The sequence below is a fragment of the Gopherus flavomarginatus genome, chromosome 12, assembly GCF_025201925.1.
Source record: "Gopherus flavomarginatus isolate rGopFla2 chromosome 12, rGopFla2.mat.asm, whole genome shotgun sequence".
Lineage (NCBI taxonomy): Eukaryota > Metazoa > Chordata > Testudines > Testudinidae > Gopherus > Gopherus flavomarginatus.
The window spans coordinates 5056896-5071957 of NC_066628.1; the positions used below are offsets into that span (position 1 = coordinate 5056896).

At 49.8% G+C, this 15062-nt stretch overlaps 1 pseudogene; it reads right to left on the reverse strand.

Annotated features, from left to right (window-relative positions):
• Positions 1-3051: 3051 nt before the first annotated feature.
• LOC127033111 (killer cell lectin-like receptor subfamily B member 1B allele B) lies at positions 3052-8609 on the reverse strand (annotated as a pseudogene).
• Between the last annotated feature and the right edge of the window lie 6453 nt (positions 8610-15062).

Here is a 15062-nt window from a genome sequence, read left to right on the forward strand (position 1 = left end):
CCTGTTGTTGTGGAGTATTTGCACAGGGTTTTCATAATAAACTGATCCCAGGGATGGGTCTGATCAGGGTGGATACGCTGTGACTTTAAAAATCAGAATTGGATTTTTTTCAGATTTTTTATTTAAATTAAAACAAGTTTATTTTTTTGCATGCAAGCAGAGTCAGGATGAGCTCTACCCTGACATCTGGTGGTGAATTATGGCAAGTGTGGAAAAGAACGTCAGGGGCAGATCTTGTTTGCATAGGCATACCCACCTGCCTAGCATGAGCCCACAGCAGCCCAAATGGTCACTTTGGCTGCTGTGGGATCCCCAGTGTCTCTGTTATTGGGGCAGGAGGAATAAAGTGTTGTTACCCTGATTATGTTAATGAAGGACAATGAAACTGTTTTATGACAGAGGGACTCACTATCACCTAAGGAGCACTTGCTAGACAAGGGACATGGATTCCAAAACCTAGTGAAATGAGAGAGGTTGGGTGCAGAGATTTGTGCCTTGTTGTGTGGGTCCTTTTTCTGAGCCTGAAACACCAATTTGTTGTTATTGCTGCTGCTGTCAGAGCTAACTTTCATTTTATTAGGAGTCTAGGTACAGGCTACTGCGGTGAATTTGCTTTGGCCCAATGGTGCCCCAGCACTGAGGCTCCCCTACTAGAAGCTGAAATCACTAGAGAGCTGAAGTTACTAAGAGCTGAAATTACTGAGTGCTGTGTTAATTAGTGGGGGAGCCTGAAGATCTATTGCTAAGCAGCTGGTGGAGTGGAGCAGTTTGTGGGAGTGTTGGAGCAGTCCATGAAACGGTGGAAAGGAGTGGAGCAGTTTGTGGGGATGGCTGGAGGAGCAGCATGGCTGGTAGAGCGGAGCAGTTCGTGGGACAGCAGGAGCAGCTCGTGGTGAAGGCTGCAGTGGAACATCATGGAGAGGTGGGCAGATGGCCTCAGACCACGTAAGGTGCCCCTTACACCCTGCATGTCCCCCTTTTCTCCCTCCATTTCCACCCAGTCTGGGGGGAGGGTAAAACCCTGCAGATAAACTTTTGAACTCTGGGGCTGCACTGACCAGGGACAGAGACTTTTGGGACTTTGGGTGATCCTTGGCTTGCTGGACTCAAGAGATTTTTGGGGTGTTGGACTTCGGGGGATTTATGGGTTGCTGGATTCAAGAAGCAAAGATAAAGGACACGGCCCAATTTCCTGGGGTGGGTCTTTGCTCATGGTTTGGTCTATGAACTCTACCTGAGGTGTTCTCCCGATTTAATGCTGATGTCGTTTACCTCATGTTATTAAACATTTTCTGCTACATCGAGACTCTGTGCTTGCGAGGGGGGAAGCATTGCCTCTTTGAGGTGCCTAGGAGTGTGTGTAAGATTTTCCCAGGTCACTGGGTCGGGGCTCGAGCTGGTTTTGCTTTACGTTGTTGGGAGGGGACTCGTATGTACTGAACCAAGCCCTTGCTGCTATCAACTCGGCCTGGCAGGAGGGTTACATACACATAAACCTGGGTTGAAGCCTAAACATGTCTCTTACAATAATTTAAGCTCTGTATTGCAGGTGACTGATGAATTGTTACCTTGCGTTGAAAAGGCTGTCTGGGGTCGCTGCAGATACTCACTGAGGGCACTGCACCCTGGAGAGGAAAGTCTGAAAAGGATCCTACCTCAGTTCAGCTGCCAAATGGGTTGCTTGGGTCTCAGAGTCGTTGAGGTTACAGGCTGGCTGTTGCAGAACAGTGGGGATCCTTGGGGTCCAGGGCACTAAAGTAGTTACTAGCAGCAGACTGATGGAAGGTTCGGGCATGGCACAGACCCTGTGTGTCTGACACTGCCCTGCCCCTACCACCAGTATAGCTGAAAAATGGGGGCTGACTGAGCAGTTTATGGACAGAGGGTGATTCTTAGTGGCTAGCAAGTGCAGGCGCTGTATCCTGTGGATTCCCAGAGCAGTGTCTGAAAAGATTTTAGGATCAGATTTTCCAAGAGAAGGTCTCGTATTATGCTCAGAATTGTAATTCAAGGATATTTGGGGTGGGGGGAATCCCAGACAAAGTGGGCATTTTCTGTAATATTTTTCACATGTGCCTCAGTTTCTCTCTGCATTGCTACCCAGGGGGTGCAAAAGGGTTAAACCTGCTCTTGGAGGAAGATTAAGAGACAGGTGGTGTTGGAGTCACACAGCTGTCTGGGATGGTATGAAGGGGTCATTAAAGGACTGGTAGAAACCACCCAGATCAAAGGAGAATGTGGAAAGGCAATGGGAACCCCAGTGACCATGATGTTCAAACAAAGGAGATGTCCCCTGCCACCTCTCAGAAGGGAAGCGGCAAACAGGCCCCAGCTAGAGAGCAACGGGTGATGACTCGGAGAAGGGCTGGACTCTGAAGAGACAAAATTTTGCACTTGGGACCCATAAGAACATGGAGCAAAAATGGATCCCATGCCAGCTCGGCTGGCTGATGGCACTGGCTTGGCCATTGGGGACCAGGCCTTAACCTTTGCGTTCCTATGCTGCCCTAAGGGCTTTCAGATTGTGTAGGCAGGTGACATAAATTGTTACCTTGTTTTGAAAAGGCTGCCTGGTGTTGCTGCAAATACTCCCTGGGAGCAGTGTGTGCTGCAGGGGTACAGTACAAGCCTCTCATAGGAATCTGGATTCGCTGCAGGGAGCCACAGAGAGAGACAGGGATCATTGGTGCCAAAGGCCTAGTTTTGGAGTCTTGGAAGCCATGGGCCAGGCCCAGCCCACTAAAGGCTGGACATAGACCAGACCCTCTGGATCTGTGACAAGAACTATTGTGTGCTCAGATTTGGGTGCATAAACGGTAAGCAACTACCAGATGTGGGAATACAAACTGGCACTTCTTCACCTAAATCTCCCACAGAATTAGAGGCTATGGCTGAAAGTGGGGCTGGGTGGAAGAATGTTCAAAACTCTGCCTTTGAGAGGGGACCAAATGGCACATAGGTCTCCAAAAGTGACATTGGGGCTTTACGACTTTTAATTTTCAAACTGTTCCTGAGAGCCAAGTGTGTCTGCTCACACACGATGCCCAGGAGGCAGCCAGCTTCTCATGAAATCAGACCCAGATCCTGAGGAACAAATGAATGGATCTGGCAAAACAAGGAGCAATGATCTCAAGTTGCAGTGGGGAAGGTCTAAGATGGATATTAGGAAACACTATTTCACTAGGAGGGTGGTGAAGCACCGGAATGGGTAACCTAGGGAAGTGGTGGAATGTTCTTCCTTAGAAGTTTTTAAGGTCAGGCTTGACAAAGCCCTGGCTGGGATGATTTAGTTGGGAATTGGTCCTGCTTTGAGCACGGGCTTGGACTAGATGACCTCCTGAGGTCCCTTCCAACCCTGTATCTTCTATGATTCCTTGGAAAATGGGTTTGTCTGAGACTTTAGAATTCTTCAATTAGCAAATCTGTTTTTTCTTTTAGAAAAAAAATAACAAGGGTGCTTGCTATTTCAGTTACGCAAGTGCAGCTCACTGGTGTGACTGCTTATTTCAGGGGAACTTTCTCACAAATCCATTTAGCTACAGCCGTGCAGGTTTCTGAAATAGTGCGGTTCCCTTTGATCATCCCACAGCTCTCCCTATCAGCAGCATCTGTTAGCGGGACCCTGGGGAACAAAGAGGAGGAGTCACAGGAGTCACTCTCTCCATACTAGCTTCCTTCATCCATACTTTTCCACAGAGCCCTAGTTAGTAACGTGCCTCCCAGAGTGGGGAAGGAGCTGGGCAGGTTCAGTTCAGTGCTGGAAAACATCGCAAAATCCACTGCGATGATTGACCAACACTGCCCGGGGGGGGGTGTTCAAACTCCACTGCTGGGGAGCCAAGCTGAGAAGCCCAGCAGCACCCGTGTGGTCCTATTTTGTACAATTGTTCCATGTGCACTGAGTGGTCTCTGAAGTGGGTGGAGCTTAGTTGGTGGGCGGGGCTTGGGAAAATACTGCCACTTTCCCCATCCCCATTGCAGCCCCGGTGGAGGTAAAATGTGCTGCTCAGCAGGAGAGGGGACCCTGACCCTGCATTAAAGAGCACATTGCTGGACAAGGGCCACCTTACTCAGGCAGAGCAGCACAGCCGAGAGCTAACATAGGCGTGAACAGCTAAGTGCCTCTTGAGCAAGACAAGGGTTGTGCTTAAACTAGTGTCTTCCCAGACATGCCCATTCTCCAAACAGACCCTGGCCTGACCCCCCTTCATCCTGTGGTCTTGCAAGCACACGGGGGCTTGAGACTGACCATCTCTCCATGGGGAGGACTCTGCCTGGTGCTTAACTGTACTTGTGCTCACAGACAACCTCTGCTCCCACTAGCACTGGAGAGCACTAACCTTGTGTTCCCACTTGTGCACTGTGCAAGACACACTCAGTTTCAAAGCCAGAATAGGAACCATGAACACTCACAGTGTTTCATCGAACGTGGTGCCGTCCACCCAGGTCCATTTCCTCTCTGGGGATGGAACCTAGAGTCCAAGCCAGACCAGGTTCAGCTGTGGAATACTCCGTACATACGCCTGTAAGTGACAGGACGGAGGAGTCTGGGTGAATATAACCTGCTGGAATTCTCTGGTTTCTTTGCTCTCTCGGCAAATGAAGGAAGAGAACCTGCTACACAGCTCTGCAATAGATATAAACCCAATTTCTGATGTTTCTCTTTCCCAGTCTTACCCCATCCTTCCCTTCCACGTATCAATGATATTTTAATGTGCTCTGGAATAGATTTTTCTTAAGCCAAATGTCATACAGCTGGGGGGTTGTTTTGCTGCGAGCCCATTGTATTACATTATGACTAGCGACACATCTCTCAAGGGGCTGGTTAAGCCATCTTTATTTACTGTACCATCTCCTCCTTGTCTTGGATCACCAGCATCTGAGAGCTCTTTGCTGAGCAGTCCTCACGACTCTCACTCCAGGTTTTACTTTCTTTAGAGACCCAATAGCACTTGTTCTTGTGCAGCAGCCAGTCAGCGGGGCACAGTTTGCACCCACAGCCCTCTGGAAAGAGACATGGAAAAGGCAGCAATACATGGGCTGGAAGCCTCTGAACAATGTTGAGCTTCCCTGTGTTCACGAGGGGCTTTTAAACGATAAACATTCTCAGCCAAGACATTTCTCTTTATTCATTGCTTGTTTGAGGAAAGGCTCACTGGAGGTGTGGGGCAGGAGAGAGGTGCTCTGGCAGAGCTGTGATGTGAATAGGAATTCATAAGCTCAGGCACACAATTCACAGCTTACAGGCTCAGTATCACACAATGCATTTCCCCCCAAGGAGCACCAAACCGCTGAAATGAAAGATACGACAAAACTGTCACCTTCTCTGCTGAACCACTTCTGGAGCCCTTTAAAAGTAGAAGGAGGGAAGTAAGGGATTCTTGGAGGAAGTTCTGGCTTCCCAGAGTGCTCCCAGACAATGGAGGGCTCTGTGCAGATCTCTCTCACACACACACACACCCACCCCACCCCCCCTTATGGTTGCAAAGTCAAGCACTCAAAAGAAAGTTAGGAAGTGTCAGAATTCAGGTGGCCTGTGCAATCTTTATTGGGCCTCCTTGTGCATATCCATTATGATCCAGTCCGTAATTACATAGTCACATATCAGTTTTCTGCACCGGCCCCTCCTTCATTCAGGGCACATGACAGACAGTGCTGCTGACTTTCTGAGCAGCTATTCAATATTTTGTTTTCTTCACATTCAATGTATAGCCCCAGTAGTACCGCGCACTATTCAAAGTCGGCTCTGAAGACAGAACTATTAATCTCCTCACGGGCTTTCCTCTGGCACCCAGCTCTATAGTATCTGAGTGCATCACAAAACAATAATGAATTTTCACAGCACCCCTGAGAGATCAGGGGATTGCAATATTTCCATCTTCCAGATGGGGAACTTAGGCATGGAGAGTTTGAAGTCAAAAGTATCCACTAACATTGGGTATCCAACTTGAGACACCTAGACTCAGCTCCTGACAAGGTATTTATGCAGGAATTAGGCACCTAAATGCCTTGATTTTTCAAAGTACTTAGCATTCTCTAGTACTTCATACGTTCAGTGCCCAGCTTCCGTTGATTTCAATTACAGTTGCTCAACACTTCTACAGTTCAGGCACCCAATGAATGAGGAACACAGAGTGAGCACCTGTAAAAGGATTGGTTTAAGTAACTCTCCCCCAGCACCGGCCCCAATGTACTCTCTCCCCCGCCTTCTGGCTCTTGTCCCTTCTGCATTCAACTCAGGCAATTCCTCCTCCATGTTGCCAGGGCTCAGTGAGGTACAGAAAGCACAGGGGAGACAGGCTCCCCGCTCTCAGTGCCAGTGTCAGGCCCCAAACCTTGCCTGCAGCAGCTCAGGGCTGCAATTGCACAGGAAGTCCTGCTACTCAGCCCCGTGTAGCTCTGGGGCTAAAATTTGGCCAAATTTGAGTGGATATTCACAGGTGCAGCAAAAGGGAGACAGATTCCTGTTTCGTAAGCCACCTCCTTGCCAAATGTCAAGCCTCTATTCCAAAGCATGGGGACAGGGCTGGCTCAAGGCACCAGCGCAGCGAACACGTGCTTGGGGTGGCCAACGGAAAGAGGCGGCACGTCCAGCTCTTTGGTGGCAAGTCCCTCAGTCCCTTTCAAAGGGAAGGACCTGCTGCCAAAGAATGAAACGCCATTACCATAGTATTTGTGGTCTCAGATTTTTTTTTTCCCGCATGGGGCGGCAAAAACACTGAAGCCAACCCTACATGGGGACAGCACTAAAGCTTCTGAAAGACAAAGTCTCCAGAATCTTTTGAACATGAGGAAAATAATGTATTTTCACTAGCCTGGTTTTCAGAAACAGCTGGACAGTTTTGGCTTAAATTTAAAAAAAATTAAAAATAAAAATCAGGCTGAGGCAGACCCCTGGCATGGAGAGGTTCAGCCCGAGCATTTAATCTTCAGCAGAAATATAAGCAACTGAAAACAGGCTCTCACAGTGGGAAGTATTAAGTTACATTTGCAGATATGTTAAAGTAATGTTATTTAGGCTGCAAACGTGAATGGCTGAAATCTAGAAAGTGTAAGAAATCAGATTGCCCAGGCAACTTTTAATCGGCCTTTGTAAAACATTGATTCAGTCTTGAATGACATGATCACATTCTGTTTTTTCCATGAGACCCTGCCTCATTCAGTGCATAGGATGACAGTGGATGGGTCGGATGATTTTAAGAAAAGTAAAGATGCTCTCGTGTTGAAAGCACTGGACTGGACTCTGCCACAGACTTCCTGTGTGATGTTCGGCAACAGTCTACTACAAAAGGGCAGAGTTCAGGTTTTATAGACAACTATAAATCTGTCACTCCCTAACTTCTGAGTTCTTGACTTTGCAGCCAAAACATTCTTTTAATGTAGTTTTTTTATGTAATAGAAATTTTATTACATTATAAAATAAGCCTGTTTCAAAAACATTGAAAGGACTTTGAATGACCATTAGATGTCATTTCTACTACTTTGTACAAACAGCTGAAAACCTATTTATTAGAGCTGCTTGAAAAGTGGGACCTTCCAGACAGAAATTTTCAGAGGGTTTTCCCCTTTTTTATTTTCTACCTTTTTTTCTCACTAGAGAAAATATGGGGTAAGATAAAATGTATAGGAAAGTGGGGAAAAGGCCATGATTTTGAAACAAAATATTTAGTTTGTCTCTGAAAATTTCCCCTTTAGAAAAATTTCAGAAAATTTTAAAATAAATTTTGCCATGGAAAAAAATGTGACAAAACCCTCTTTTGTTTAAAAATCAGAAAATGTTCAGCCAGTTGTAGTATTTATTTTTCAGCCATCAAACAGAACAAAGGACAAGAAAAATAAAGACGAGAAGATGAAGCTCTAGCACCTCTCAGCTATGTATAAGTTATTGTGACACAGTAGCTGAATTTTCAATCAGTGAGTTTGGAGTGAGCGTTCTTCCAGATGGACACAACGTTGCAAAGAGCGCAAAGAATAGCAGATACAGTTACATGTTGAGTTGTTATCTGGCTTTGGATACAAACTTTGATTCAAGCAAGACTGGGAAACCTTCAGGCTGGAATTACATTCAATTCCATTTGCTGTTCTCTGTCTTCCAGTCTGACCTTCACAAGGAAGTGTAACAAAAGAGAGAAGGTACAAAGTATCAAGTCACCAAATACCATGAGAGATCTATCAAGTTCGGATGGGGACAGAGAAGTATGAGATGAAATCTCGCTCATTATCCATTGTAAGGTGCAAAAATGTGGAATGAACATCTCACAATGGTGCTGTTACAGCCAAATAATGTATGTTTCACGTATCAAGCTCTCAACTCTACTTTCTTTACATAACACGCTTGATATCCATGACAATGATGAAATGACTGGTAATTTGTTCAGAAATGTTTTGGAGGCCAAAAAGTAGAATCTAAATGGAATTGCAGAGGAAGAGGAGAATTCACTGAGCCGATGAATCTGAGGTGCTGAGATACTCACCCCAAACACGATCACAGCTAACGCCAGGATGATGTTCCCAGCCCATCCACGCCAGAGAGCCAGCCGATGCCAACTTGGGCACTGAGCGCTATCTGCAAGAATCAAAACCTTGGGTAAAGATTTATAAGAAAACATGGAAACTTGCTCTGTTTTGAAGGCTGCACAACTTACTTCATATGCAGATAAGGATTAAGTTCAGGCTCATGGAATATGAGGAGGAAAATGATCACGCACAGAGTTTAAAACTCTGAGGCCACATCACCCTCACAAGGGCCACATTAATTGTCCAACTGGATGGAAGTAGCGAGAAGCTGAAGAAAATGCCAAAGAGAAAAAGTTTAAGTTTGCCGTCAGGATAGACTAAGGCTGTGTCTACACTAGGAACTGAATGACAGAACTTGTCTTTCAGAAGGTATTGAAAAAAACACCCCCTCCAAAAGACAAAAGTTTTGCCGAGGACTAGCACCAGGCGTGAACAGCGCTCCTGCTGACAAAGCTAACGCTCATTTGAGGTGGTAGTATTTTGTCTTCAGGAGAGCTGACAAACAGTGGCTACACTGTGTGCCTTTCAGTGGCACAGGTGTAGAGACACAGCTGTGTCGTTAAAGGCTGTGTAGTGTAGACATAGCCTGAGAGAGAGGTTTGTGTGTGTGTGTGTGTGTGTCTGTGTGTGTGTGACTGAGCTCTCTGAGCTAACTGGATGGGTCATCAACAGGACTAGCCAAGGCTGACCCATATCAGTGGAAATTCTGAGAAGACAGTGAAAAGCCCAGTCACCAGGGCACTGACACCAAACAACCAATGATCCGGGGGGGAGGATTTGCCCACCTCTCAGCAGAGAAGCAGAGCAGAATCCGCAGCTTCAGTACAAAGGACTGGGCGGAGCGAGGGTAAGTGTGGGGTCTGGAAAAAGCTTGGGGCTCTCTCTCACCTGGGAACTGACTAAGGAAGAAAGTCAAAGAGAGAGAAAAAGTCTGAAAATGGAGTTCATTACTGCTTGCTTGGTGAATTGTGGCCAGAGAAGAATGGTCTGTGCTTTAACCTTTATGTCTCTCTGATAACCTAAGGACTTCCTATGCTGTGTTCCAAGTGACTAATAAATCCTACTCTGTGTTGAAGACACTTTTTGAGGTGTCATTGGGGTGAAAGTAACTTAAATTTTTTACAAAAAGAACAAGAGTACTTGTGGCACCTTAAAGATGAACACATTTATTTGGGCATAAGATTTGTTAAAATAAAATAAAATTTGTTAGTCTCTAAGGTGCCACAAGTATTTTTTGCCTCGTTCTTTTTGCTGATACAGACTAACATGGTTACCACTCTTAAATTTCTTACAGGTACCATCGTATTGCAACCCCTCCCTTGGGGGGCTCAGGGCAGGGGGTTGCAATATGATAGTACCTGTAAGAAATGTAGGCGTGGGATGGAGTATGGGGGTTTAGGGCAGGGGGTTGGGGTTGGGAGGTGTGTGGGTGGGGGCTCAGGGTAGGGAGTTGGGGGGTGTGGGGGTTCAGGGCAGGGGGCTGTGGTTGCAGGAGTCAGGGCAGGGAGTTGGAGTGTGTGTGGGTGTGGGGGGAGCTCAGGGCAGGGGACTGGGGAGTTGTGGGGAGATCAGGGCTGGGAGTGCAGCCACCGAGCTGCCCTGCTGCCTGATTCCTGGGGCTGGCCAGGGTGACAGGGACCACGACGCTGCTTGGCTGGTGGATTCCCAGGGTGTGGTGACTGTGCTGCCCGGCCACCTGAGCACTGGGACTGGAGCCTGGGGCCACTGTGGCCACGTTGTCCAGGGGCTGTGAGTGCTGGCTTGGGCCCACCAGGGCAGGGGCCTTGGCCCCCTGCCCCCAGCCATCGGTGCTGGGGCCAGGGGCCACTGGGAGGGATGAAGCCCCCACCCCCAGCTGGCCACTCTCTTACCAGTGTGCCGCACCGGAGCGCACCGACCTACTTTCACCTCTGGGGGTCACTGCAAACACTGCCTAGGGCGCAGTAGTCACTGAAGGATGTCGGAGTCTCTGCCAGGAGATTAGCTCAGTGGGGCTCGCTCAGCAGAGCTCAGAGTGTGGAACAGGAGTGCTGGAGCCCAGTAGCTCAGTCTAGGGGAAGGTGAGGCCGTGTGGTCTACCCTGAAGGAAGCGTGAGACCCACTGGGGATCTGGCACATTGAGGGGGTTCCTCCAAGAGACTGTTCAAAAGCAGGGGTGCAGCTCCAATCCTGTGGAACCGTGACAGTGACTCCAGAGAAGTTAATGTCAGCAGAGAGTTTGCTCCATAGTGTCGGTAAAGGGGAGATATTTCACTATACGACTGAATGGCAAAAACAGGCTGCAAGCGGTGGCAATGGCTTCCTTTGGCTTGACTTTTTCCATCCATCCATCCATCCATGTAAACATGTATCCCTCAACGTCTGCTGTGCACCAGCCCCATCAGCAGACACTTGGTAAATAACTTGGCGCTCCTGACAAGGCGACGGGAAGGACTGTGAATTGGAAGTACCTGACTCCCATGCAGAATCTCAGGTATTTACAACGGTTCTTCTCAATAGCCAGGTGGACGTATCCAGCTTTCCTGTTGAGAGGGAAGTATGAGTCTCCTTAAGAGTGAGGGAAGGATCTGAACCTTAACATATCTGTTCTTGGAGGCCCAGAATAGGTTCTAGACCTTCCTTCCTGGGGATGAGGAAGTAGTGGAAATAGTGTCCCTTCCCTTGGTTACACAGAGGAACGTCTGTCGCTTTCTTCCAGAAAGACTTTCTTGTGAGAGGCAGGGCCAGCTCCAGGCACCAGCATCCCAAGCAGGTGCTTGGGGCAGCAATCGGCAAGGGGCAGCAGTCCATGTGTTTTTGCTGCCCCAAGCAGCACGCTGAATTGCCACCACGGACGGCGGGGACAGTCCGTGAGCCGTTAGGGCAGCTCACACATTTCCATGGCAGCGGCAATTCGGTGGCAGCTTCTATATTCAGCTGTCCGCAGCTGCGCAGCTTCTGTCTTCTGGCTGAAGACAGAAGCTGCCACCAAATTGCCACCACCACGGAAAAGCGCGTTCCACCCTAATGGCACATGGACTGCTCCTGCCTTCCACGGCGGCAATTTGGCACACTGCTTGGGGTGGGAATAACAGTAGAGCCAGCCCTGTCCCCAGCATCACCCCACTCTCTTCTCAGCCAGTGTCCCAGCACAGAGCTTCCCCAGCTAATTCCTCTGCGCGGAGAGCTGGTTGCTGCAGGGTGTGAGGTACCCCAGGAAGGGCAGGGCTCACTGGCAGAGGGAGGAGAGTAGGAGCAGGGAAGAGAGCTCTGCAGATCTGTGTCGGGGAATGCGGGGAAGGGCGAGACTCTGAGGCTCTGTGCAGAAAGGCAGCAGTGAAAGGCTCTTGGCCAAACTGAGAAGGAGGCTGAGGTGGGGAATGTGCAAGTGTTGAGCACTGAGACACTGGGCTGCTGATGTGAGCTGTTCAGCAGACTCTGAGCTTAACTTGCAAAGTCTCTGCCTAGAGCAGCTTGCTTTTTTGCTCACGCCCAGCTGATCTGTGCTATGGGATTTCAGTCACTCCGCTGTCTGCCCAGTTGGGATTCAAGCAGGGACCGAGACTCTTCTCTTTGGGGTCCAGGGAAGATCCAGGCAGTGGTGGGGTAAGAGGGTGTGTGCGTGTGTGTGTGTGGCAGGGCAGCTGAGGTTCTTACAACACCCTGTCTCTGGGAATATACACAAAAGCCTTGGAAAACTCCAGTCTGTCTGGGATGGGGTAACCCAGATCAAAGGGAGGCCGTCAGCCTGGCTGCCCAAATCCCTGGCTCCTCATTGAATCCAAAATCCCATTCAAGCTCCTGGCCCTGATCTGGGTTCTCCAAGAGCTGGGACTGGGCTGCCGGAGGGGCTCCCACTCCCTGGGTGTCCATGAGCTGAGTTTCTCCTCTCTCCCAACACCCCCGATCTTCTCCAGCCTCGAATATCTCTCTCATGCCTCACTCCTCTGGGTGTCTCTGGGGCTGAATCTCCCCCAGTTCCCATGTGAAAGGTTTCCAGAGCTGCTCAGTTCAGTGGAGAAACACAGAGATCCAACCCCTCCTTCAACAGCCCCGGGAATGCAGGTGGAGCTCAGTTCAGGGAGGGCGGAACCCACAGCTGGGCTGTCCCTAGCACAGGGCTGAGCCATCTCTCAGCCAAGAGCCTGATCTGTCCTGTGGAGTTTTGAAAGAGCAGCATGTGGTTAAAAATCTATTTCAACTGACCTGAAAGCAGAGTGACACCAGAGCTACCACCAGCTCACAGAACATTGGCCAGGCCAGGAACCTTTGAAATACAAACGAACGAGCTGGGGAGGGGAGAGCGGGGGAGAGTAGCTATGTAACTTCAAGTCACTTGGTTCTGCACTAAGGCCTGGGCTTTCAGAAGGGCTGGAACCCACAATCAGGGTCAGGTCATCAAAAGAGCTCAGCTCCCACTGAGGACAATGGAAACTCAATAGAAGCTATTGGGCTTAACACTGGACGATCAGGAGGGAATTTTCTAGCCTGAGTTAGACAGGAAGTCAGACCAGGGCCGGCTCCAGGGACCAGTGGAGGAAGCACGTGGCTGGGGTGGCACATGCAAAGGGGCAGCATTTCGGCCATTCCTGGGGTGGCACAGTCCGGGCAGCATTTTTTTTGTTGTTGCTTGGGGCGGCAAAAATGTTAGAGCTGGCCCTCGGTCAGACTAGATGATCTAATGGTCCTTCTGGTCCCTTTATCTCTAGGAATCCTCCTTCCCCTCCAACCTCTTGTTCTCAGTGGGAGCTGAGCTCCTTTGGCAATCTGGCTGCAGTTTTGGGTACCACAATCTCTGGAATACATGGCCCTAGCTGGGGTCCCTGTCAGCAGCCACTGGCATGATTGGGAAACAGCCTCAGCCTTCACCCTTGGGATTTGTTCTCTCTAGACAGGTGTAATACTGGGCTGCTGTAGCATGTAGTGGAGACGCTACCTAAGCCAATGGAAGCACTTCTGTCAGCGTAGGCTTCTTTCACCCCTCCCACCTGGTACTTTTACTGGAGAGCAGTATCTGGTGGTGGGGTGGGGCTTCCACTGTCCCATGGCTTCTGCCGGGGACGGGTTTGGGAGCCGCTGGGGGGGATTCCCCTTCCCATCCTGTCTGGCACTGCTGCTGGGGAGTGGGGTTGGGGTGAGAGGGCTTCCTCCACCCTGCCCATCTGGCGGCCAGGGCTCCAGGGGCCCCCAGTTGGCCGGAGCCCCTCACCATGGACCCCGGGGGCCCAGTAGCTAATCCCCCACTGATCTCATACATGCAAATGGCGGATGAAAGTCATGAAATGGGCTACAAATGCAATAAAACAATAAGATAATCAAAAGTTTAATAAATGGAGGGGTGGGGGCACCACAGATGCTCCTCGCTGGTGCATCATTTGGTCTAGGGCCAGTCCTGATTCTGCCTCTTTAATGGTCGGATGCTCTGTGCTCAGAGCCCAGCCTCCCTTTCCTTGCTCCTGCTTGGTGCCAGAAGAATCCAAGTCTCACACAGCAGCTGGCTGTGATTAAATCAGCTTCCTCACTCTGGGGTGCAAATATAAAACAGTGAGTAATGGATTCCGGTGAAGCCTGCAGCTTTTGCGTAGGAGCGGGACACCACATAGGAAGTAAAAACACATGGCCCAGCAGGCAGCCTGCCAGACAGACACACCTTGTGGTGACCCCCTCGCTAAGCTGCTAACAAACTGCTTCCCATGATCAGAGAGGCTGCTTTCCGCTGGGTGTTTCCCATGTACCTTCTCTAGCCAGAGCAGATCCCTTGTGCGCACGTGCAAAGTTTGAGCTCGACAGCTGTGACTTGCCCACAGTCACCCAGGGAGTCTGGGGCAGTGCTGGGAGCTGAGCCCACATCTGCTGAGTCCCAGCCCGGTGCCGTAACCCCAAAACCAGGTGCTCTCTCTTTCTCTCGTTGAATTTATCTTTGTAAATCCATCAGTGTCTCCACCCATTGGGTAACTGACTCTACAAGGTTCAAGACAGAGGCAGCTCATGCTGCTCGTCCTCACTTGGTGAGAGCAGTAAATGGCAGCACCCCTGCCCACATCTCCATCCCTAGCCCTGCCCCCATTCCAGTTCTTTGGCTGCACTCCCAGGATCGCAGGGATTGCCAGACCCAGGGTCCCGCTACCCATTCTCCTGTCTGTGACACTGGCCAGCACCAGAGGAAGGAGCAAGACACCCCACAGTTCTAGGATAACCTGTCCCCAGGGGAAGATCCCTCCTGACCCCACTCCACCACCTCCTCCCTCCTTGGTCCTTCATCTTCTCCCCCTTGGGCCTAGAAGGTTTTGTTCATGGAGCCCCCAGTGTCTGGATTGGCCTCTCTCTTCCAAAGCTCAAAGGAGCCTCTCAATCCACCTTCAGATCCTTCTTCAAACCCCACTTCACAGGGCCAGCTCCCATCACCGCCTTTTGCTCTGCTGCTACTGGCTCCTCCCCCGGGGCCCAACCTCAGTCTCGGGTTTCATGACCTGCCCTTTCATGCTACACAACACTGGTCTGGCATCTTCCTGTCGTTACCCTTCGCCCATCCCCACCCCCATCCCCTGCAGCCCTGCCCATCTCAG